We start from the raw sequence: 8,696 nt of genomic DNA on the forward strand, positions 1-8,696 counted from the left end.
TCCCAGAATAGTAATGGTCTGCTTTATTATGTGAGACATTAGAGCGATCAAACTTGTTCTGGAATGAATTGTATTGCCCCTTTCTGTGATGTATGATTACGATGCGTGGTTGGCAATAAATAACGAAGCTCCCTGGTACTCGAGAGGGTGGGTGGAGAAGGTGACTAAGGAGGTCGAAGCAGTGGCTTCTTCTCTGACGGCTGAGCCCCCTCCACGAGGACCATCAAGCCGGGCGGAGGTGAGATATGCTACCATGAATTGCGTCTGACTCCATTACTTGACTCTATCCTTTAACTCTCATGCTCTCTATGACTTTACTATAATCTCTACTTATTATCGCTGTACAATTGCGCCTACCAAACCTGTGATGTTTTGTGGGGTTCCCTCTTACCCTTAACCCCACATGATGGCGACTAAAATATTAGAGAATTGGTGTGAACACAGTTGTGTGGGAATGGAGATGAGAATACAGTGCCGAAGGTGGTAGAACCTCCCTACTACATCGTAAGCTCTCACTTATCAAGGCCCTTTGGGGGCTAGGCTGATCAACACCCCGGTAAAGGAATGTAGAAGGGAGCTATATCCCAGTTTTTATAAAGTGATGCAGATTTGTCAAAGGAATTTACTGGCCACACATGATACTGAGAGTGATCACCGTGAAATCTCATTGCAACCTGAAATGGATAGACAGGAGGAACCAGGAGAATACATCTGGTACTATGGTCCTAATAGGATACTTTTGACCTTGTTTCTTTTGGTACCTTGATGTCCCAGGCTGTGGCTGTAGACTAGTAGGAATTTAGTTTCTGTCGTTCCCAGCCACTTGACATCTTTCATAGGTCACACTAGAAAGATTCAATGTGGAAACTTGACTACGTGAACTGGGCTTTATCTCAAACTCCCTTGTAGCATATTTAAAGAACTGACATACACCCTTGGAGTTAAGGCTGAAACACCCTAGTGTGAGAAGCAAATGATTGTTATGCCAAGGTTATGGAATTGGAGGCTGTTAGACTGTGGTTCTGATTTCTTACTTTGAAGGTGGCCATTGAATGCTGTCCTGGGACTACAGTACATTTGCTATGTTTTAATCCCTTCTTATTTCTAATGACATGTATTAATCTGGTAGAACTTTGTGAATGAGCACCCTTAATTTCTTGACTGCTGTTCCCATGGGTGTTCATTGTGGAATTAAGTAAAGTGAAATAATTGACAAAGTCAATATTTTCTCCATTTGCCATGATGTTATTTATTGATCTACTTGTGAGGATTTGGGTTTTATTTATATATATATATATATATATATTGAGTTGTATCTGTACTAATAGCTATAGTCTTTGATCTTTAAAAGAAAATGCTCAAAGGTATTTTTGATTTCAGCAAGCAAGGCTATGTATTCTGCATATAACAGATTGTTTATGAGCCTTTCTCTAATATTGGTGCTTTTTTTCCTATGTAATCTAACTTCTTAGACTATTTGCTCTATATCCAGATTTAATAGTCATTAGGAAGATGCAAATAAAATCTATAAATGTTAGCAAGGGTGGGGAGGATTGGGACCCTTATCTATTGCTGTATACTGTTACAACTACTGTGTAAAATATGTTGTTTGTTCAAAAATAAAATTTCCCTATGATCCAGCAATCCCACACCTCCTATGGATATACCCAAGAGTCCTAAAATAAATATATGAAATATAAATATAATTGCTATCATGTGTCATCAAAATGGCTCTCACAAGTTGCAACCCTATCTGCATTAGAACCAAACACTGCCTGATCCGGTGCCATCACCCAAATAATTGTTAATGTCGAGTCATTGTTGCAGCCACAATGTCAATTAATCTCACGGAGGGTAGACTTCTGCTTCACTGATCCTCCAATTTGCCTAGCATGCTGTCCTTCAGAAAGTGGATTCACCTTCTAAAGTAATTAAGACAAAGTCAAACCTTAGGAGCACCTTCTTAGGAGCAATTTAGCTCTACCTCCCCAAAGACAGAATTGTTTGCTACTTTGGCAATCCCTGGTACTTCAATACTCTTTGCTAACCCCTTAATTCATGTGCACCTTTTTCCCCTGATTTTTCTTTATTCATTATCCAATTTTCACAAGCATGTGAGGTGATGGAAATGATTTTGGTCAGGTGAACCTTGGTCGACAAAGTGATGGCAACCTTTGCTCTTTAACACTTTAGAGGTGTTGTGCAGGGTATGTGCCTAGTGCAATGCATCCTTTGATTTCTTCATTGCTGCTTCATCACCACTAATTGTCGATCCAAATAGAATTAAATCTACAACAACTTCAATCTTTTCTGTAATTTTATGATGTTTTCTAATGGTCTAGTTGCAAGCATTTCTGTTTTCTTTAACTTGAGGTATAATCCATTCTGAAGGTTGTAACCTTTGAAATTCATCAATTCTTCAAATTATCTTAGCTTTCAGCAAGCAATGGTTGTATCTTTTCGGTGGTTAATGACTTTTCCTCCAATTCTTATACAAGGATCTTCTTAAAATAATTCAATTACTCTGATTATTTGCTCAGCATACATATTGAATAAGTATGGTGTAAGGACACAAGTCTGATGCAGACCTTTCTTGATTTTAAACCATGGAATATCTTATTCTGTTCAAATGACTGCCTCTTGGTCTGTGTACAAGTTTTTATGTGAACACAATGAAGTGTTTTGAATTTTCCGTTCTTCACAATGTTGTCTCTAGTTTGTTATGACCCACACAGTCGAATGCCTTCACACAATAAACAAAATACAAGTACTGTAAACATCTTTTGGATATCCTCGATTTCCAGTCAAAATTCAACTGATGTTAGCTATGATATCCCTTATACAACTCACTCTCCTGGATCGAACTTCAATTTCTGGCAGTTTCCTGTTGATGTAATGGTGCACCTTTAAAAAATATTATAAGCAAAATTGTTTTTTAAATGTAATATTAATAATAATTTTTCAAAAATGTCACCTCATCTTTCCCGCATAGAGCAAATGGAAGAACCTCATAGTTGCCATTGAAATGCATATCCCATTATGCCAACAGATACAGTAAATTTGATTCCTGTGAAGTCCAAGTAAATCGTCATCGTTGGAAATGGGCGTGTTTGTAATTCTGAAGTCATTAATCTTGCAAAATTCTCTCTTGTTATTTCTATTTTTATTTCTATCATGAAGGCTGTATTTTCCAACTTTGAAGCCATTCCCTTTGTTTCCAACTTTTATATTCCAATCACCAGTAATTTTCAATTCATTTTGATTACATATTTGAGCACTTTCATATAGCAGAAGTTGGTAGAATTTTTCTATTTTTTATCACTTCTTTCAGTACTTGGTGTAAATTTGAATAATAGTTGTACTAACTGGACTTGCCGTAGACCCGTGGTTCTCAACCTTTCTAATGCCGTAACCTTTTAATAGCGTTCCTCATGTGGTGGTGACCCACCAAACATAAAATTATTTTAGTTGTTAATTCATAGCTATAATTTTGCTACTGTTATGAATTGGGTGACACCTGTGAAAGGGTCATTCAACTCCCAAAGGGGTCACAACCCACAGATTAAGAACCGCCACTGCAAACATTTAGGCTTTATCACACACCATCATATTTCCTGGTATAGAAAATCATTTGATTTCCTAATTGAAAATCGCCAATGCCAGTGTATGTCAGTTCACTAACACCTAGGATATCAATCATTATGGGTTCTATTTCATCTTGAACAACTTTCACTCTTCAATGTTCTGATTATGAATGGATATTTTGTAGCTGTTTCTTCCATTTTTAGATGTGCAAGTAAATGTCCCCAAAATCAATCAACATTGATTGTACTTTGGAGAGTGTGAGGTCTTAATTAGTGTTTTCTAGTTTACTAATATCTATTGCAATGGATATTAGAAACTCATAGACAAAATTCATGATTGAAGGGTTTATTTAGGAAATTAATAAGTGTCAATGCCAATGAGAAGTGCTTGGAATGAGATATTTATCACAACATCTTACAAAGTCCTTTGGGGGCAAACTACTCTGCTGTGAACCTCAGCCAGAAGGTATTCCACTCGAGCTCCACAGACCAGCAATCCTCCAACCCAACACCACCACCAAAACAAACAAAAAAACTCACTGCTATTGATTGAGTCTATGGGGAAGAGCTGCGCCTGTGGGTTTCCAAGACTATCACTCTTTTTTATTAAAATCATTTTATTTAGGGCTTACATAACTCTAATCACAATTCATACATACATCCATGTTGTCAAGCACATTTGTACATTTGTTGCCATCATCGTCCTCAAAACATTTTCTTTCTACTTGAGTCTTTGGTATCAGCTCCTAATTTTTCCCCTCCCTTCCCTGCCCTCCTTCCCTCACAAACTCTTGATCATCTATAATTTTTTTTTTATGTCTTACACAGTCCAATATCTACCTTCACCCACTTTTCTCTTGTCTGTCCCCAAGGGAGGGTGTGATATGTAGAACATTGTGATCAAAACCCCTTTCTCCCCCACCTTCCCCTTCCCCTTCTGGTATTGCTACTCTCATTACTGGTCCTGAGCGGGTTATCTGTCCTGGATTCCCTGTGTTTCCAGCTCTTATCTATATCAGTCTATATCCTCTGGTCTAGCCATATTTGTAAGGTAGAGGGAGGGGGCAAAGGGGGATGCAGGGGCAAGAAAGTGGGTGTTAACAAACCCAGGGACAAAGGAACAACCAGTGATCCAAAATCAGTGGCGAGGAGGGTATAGGAGGCCTGGTAGAGCTTGATCAAGGGCAATGTAACCAAGAGGAATTACTGAAAACCAAATGAAGCCTGAACATGAGTGTGGAACAAGAGGAAAGTAAAAGGAAATAGAGGAAAGAACTAGGTAGGAAGCAAAGGGCATTTATAGAGGTTTAAATACAGGCATGTACATATGTAAATGTATTTATATATGACAATGGAGAAATAGATCTATGTACATATATTTATAGGTTTAGTATTAGGGTAACAGATGGACATTGGGCCTCTAATCAAGTACTTCCTCAATGCAAGAACACTTTGTTCTATTAAACTGGCATTCCATGATGCTCACTTTCCTGACATGATCACTGAAGACAAATGGGTACATAAGCAAATGTGGTGAAGAAAGCTGATGGTGACCAGCTATCAAAAGATATAGCTGTAGTATTAAATTAAAAAATAATGTGGAGGGAGGTGGGGGACCAGCCCCCACCGCTAATACTCCTATTACTACTACTCGGATTCAGTAATGCACAATTGTACGGTTGATATACATAAGTATTATATTAAAGTCATTGAGAGCATGAGAGATAAAACAATAATACAGTCAGGCATGATACATGGCAACATTGCTCACCTCAGCTCAGCTTGGTGGTCCATGTGGAGAGAGGGGGAAGGGAAGGAGGGAAAGGGAACAAGGGAGAGGGGAGTGACCAGGGAGTGAGCAGCAAGGAGCTCAGAGTCAGAGAGAGAAGTCTATCTTGCTGGCTCACACCTATATACCTTTTTGGGGCAAGCCAGCCCACTAATTACAGGTAGAGACATACGTCACAGGAAGGGGCTACACTATAGGTTACACAGCAATGAGAGGGTGGTCTAGGGGGTGGTCTCTGGGTCTCCATAGGAACATTATCAGTAGGGTGCAAACTCTGCCTACAGGAGCCTGTCCATTGTCCTCAGAGGCAGGGAGCAGTCCCACCCCTGTGGAGGGATGAGACAGCAGTCTGACAACTGATTGCCCTCAGTGGGGGATCTGCGCATCTGACCTCCCCCCACATATAGCATCTGGGGGTCTTAAAGGCTTGAAGATAAACAAGCAACATCTAGCTGAGAAGCTACAAAGCATAATGGAAGAAACACCCCAGTCTGTGTGATCACAAGTTGTCCATAGGATCAGGTATCAGGCATCGAAGAAAAAAAAAAATCATATCCTTGTAAATAAGGAGAAGTGTGGAGTGTAGAACCAAAGCCCATCTGTAGGCAAATGGGCGTCCCCTTACAGAAGGGTTGTGGGGAGGAGACGAGGAAGTCAGGGTGCCATATAGCACCAATGAAACATACAACTTTCTTCTACTTCTTTAATGTTTCCTCCACCACCCCCCAACCTCCGTCCCACTCCCATGATCCCAAGACCGTAACTCTTTATTAGAGTAGAAAGCCCCATCTTTCACCCATGGAGCAGATGGTGGTTTCATATTGCAGACCTTGAGGATCAAAACGCAATGTGTAACCACTTTATCACCAGGGTTCTTTTTGAAAAACCCAGCTCCTTGAATTAAGTGCCCTAAGCATCCCACTCCAGTAAACCTCAGCCCACAGACACTCAACTCAGCTTCTATGCCTCAGCAAGCCCAACTTTCCCTATTAAATACCCAGAGACACCACTCCACAAGCCGGCCTCCTGCTCAAAAGCACTCAGCCTTACTTGCTCCATAGTTGGGAAGTACATCACTCTGTTTTTGTTCCTGGTTCTGCTGCTGCTCCTTTGATGTTGTAGGTATATCATGCAGGGATCTTGAGTCCAGAGGAACCATTGCACTCCTGCCTCTTGCTGGTAATGATATTCATCCTCCGGCTTCTCAGAGGCTCTTTTTATACACAGAAGGAAGACACTCAATGGAGTCCTGTTTGCAACTCAAAGATGAATTTGATCAGTATGTACTCCCACCTTCTTACGTGATCCATACAGGGAAAGGTCATTTGGTGGGACTTAGACAATTTGACTAGAAGAGACACATTAACTCATTCACTGCCTCTGCAGGGAAGTAGCTCTTTTTATTTTGATTTTTTAAAAGTTATTTATTTATTTATTTGTTTATTTATTTTATTAAGTAGCTCAGTTATATTTCGAGTGCCTTCCAACCATCAGGGATTACTTCATGACACTATATAAGACAAAGTCCCATTGCTATTTATGATGTTAGTCTGATGTATGATCCTCCCATTATTTCAAATACTAGTAGCATAGTTTGAGCATAAAAATCACACATAAGTAACCATAGTATAACAAACTGACAGTTGAGTGGTGAACATATATATGCCTTGATATTTTATTCATAATACCAAAAAATAGAAACATTTAATGTTCTCACCAACTTGTGCATGAATAAGCAAACTTTTGCGCATACGTACAATGAAATAATACTCAACTATAAAGATCATTGAACTATATTATAAAATGGAAAGATATGGAGGACACAAGCCTAAGCGAAATAAGTCAAGCATAACCCACTACCTAACAATTGATCCAAACTTGGACCCCAATTAGAATGAACAAGATTATTAATCTTCACAGGAGCTTATAGCATCATCTTTTTCCCATAGATCAGCTTGTGGGTTTAAAAGTCCAACCTTGTGGTTAGTAGTCTAATGCTTACCAAATAACACCACCAGAGCTACCCTACATCATCACATATTGATAAATATTGTATGAGATATCTTTCATAAGAAGCTAAGAAGAGAAAAAAACTAGAAAGACCAAAGGTCATTGAAGAAGCCGAAGTGTTTTTTAAAACAGTGGAGAATTCTTATTTTAGTGATGATAAAAGTGTCACTGAACATAGATGTAGTTAGCACAGCAACATAAAAATGAGTATTTGAGCACATAAAAATTTATATAGCAATATTGGTGTATGGATCGGTACCGCTATATACATTGGTGAGAAGAAACGGAAGCATCTCTAGGTATGTATAAATACAAACATGAGGGTTCAGGCATGTATATTCACTGGAGATACAAGTATAGATACTCCTCAGACATGAACAACACGAAAAAATATAGAACTTCTGGATTTGAATGTTTAGGGCCATATTCCTAAAGGAAAATTCAGTCAATTGGTTAATATAGTTTTAAAAAATCATAATTTACATTTTAGAAAAGTAAGTAACTTCTGGAATCTTAAGAGCTTGTGCATGTCTGTCTACAATACAACTGTGTGTCTCTATTTGTCAGAAGAAAAATTGTAAAAAGGGACCAAAACCAAAAAGGAAACATTTTTTTCAGGAGCCACAACCTCCTATGCCTGGAGGTCAGCAAAACTAAGTGACATGCAACTACCAACTCTGACTGTCTGAGAGTCACACTCTTTGTTCCTATATGAGACAAACTATGGAGCATAACTTTGGGGGGAGGGAAGCCAGATAATTTGGAACAGTAGAGAACAGAGGACTCTCTGAGCTTACTGCCCTGAGATACTTCCATTTTGAGTTTATCACTGACATCACAGTTTAGTGACAAAGCAAAGTGGCACAGAAAAGAAAAGATGTTTTTCATAAGACTGGTGTTCTGCTTAAAAGGCATCAGTATGAGACCAAAGGGCTACCATTACTCAAAGACAAAGATGCACTTGTAAGGGTGCAGAGAAACAAGAGTAATGAAAAGAGAACAATCTAAACATAATTAAACAGAGCCTTGACGTATTTTAATAAATGAATCTATTATCACTAAATATTTTTGTTGGAAAAATCAAATTTTGCTTACTTGCTGTGTACATTTTCAACTTGCTGTGCAAACTTTCACCAAAAATTCAATAAAATATTACTTTAAAAATATAATAGAGCTCACCATAATTCAATAAGAACAGAGGCAGCTGAGATTTAATATAAAAATATGTCAAATACAATTGGACATCCCCCTACAGAGGGGTCACAGGGAGGAGATGAGCCAGTCAGGGTGCAGTGTAGCACCGATGAAACACA

General features: G+C 38.7%; 1 pseudogene; it reads left to right on the plus strand.

Moving 5' to 3' along the window:
• Positions 1-6,614: 6,614 nt before the first annotated feature.
• The window catches only part of LOC105978710, a 15,847-nt pseudogene continuing 13,765 nt past the window's right edge, over positions 6,615-8,696 (plus strand).

The sequence above is a fragment of the Echinops telfairi genome, unplaced genomic scaffold (assembly GCF_000313985.2).
Source record: "Echinops telfairi isolate 266 unplaced genomic scaffold, ASM31398v2 ScPeMD7_7469;HRSCAF=8507_0, whole genome shotgun sequence".
NCBI lineage: Eukaryota > Metazoa > Chordata > Mammalia > Afrosoricida > Tenrecidae > Echinops > Echinops telfairi.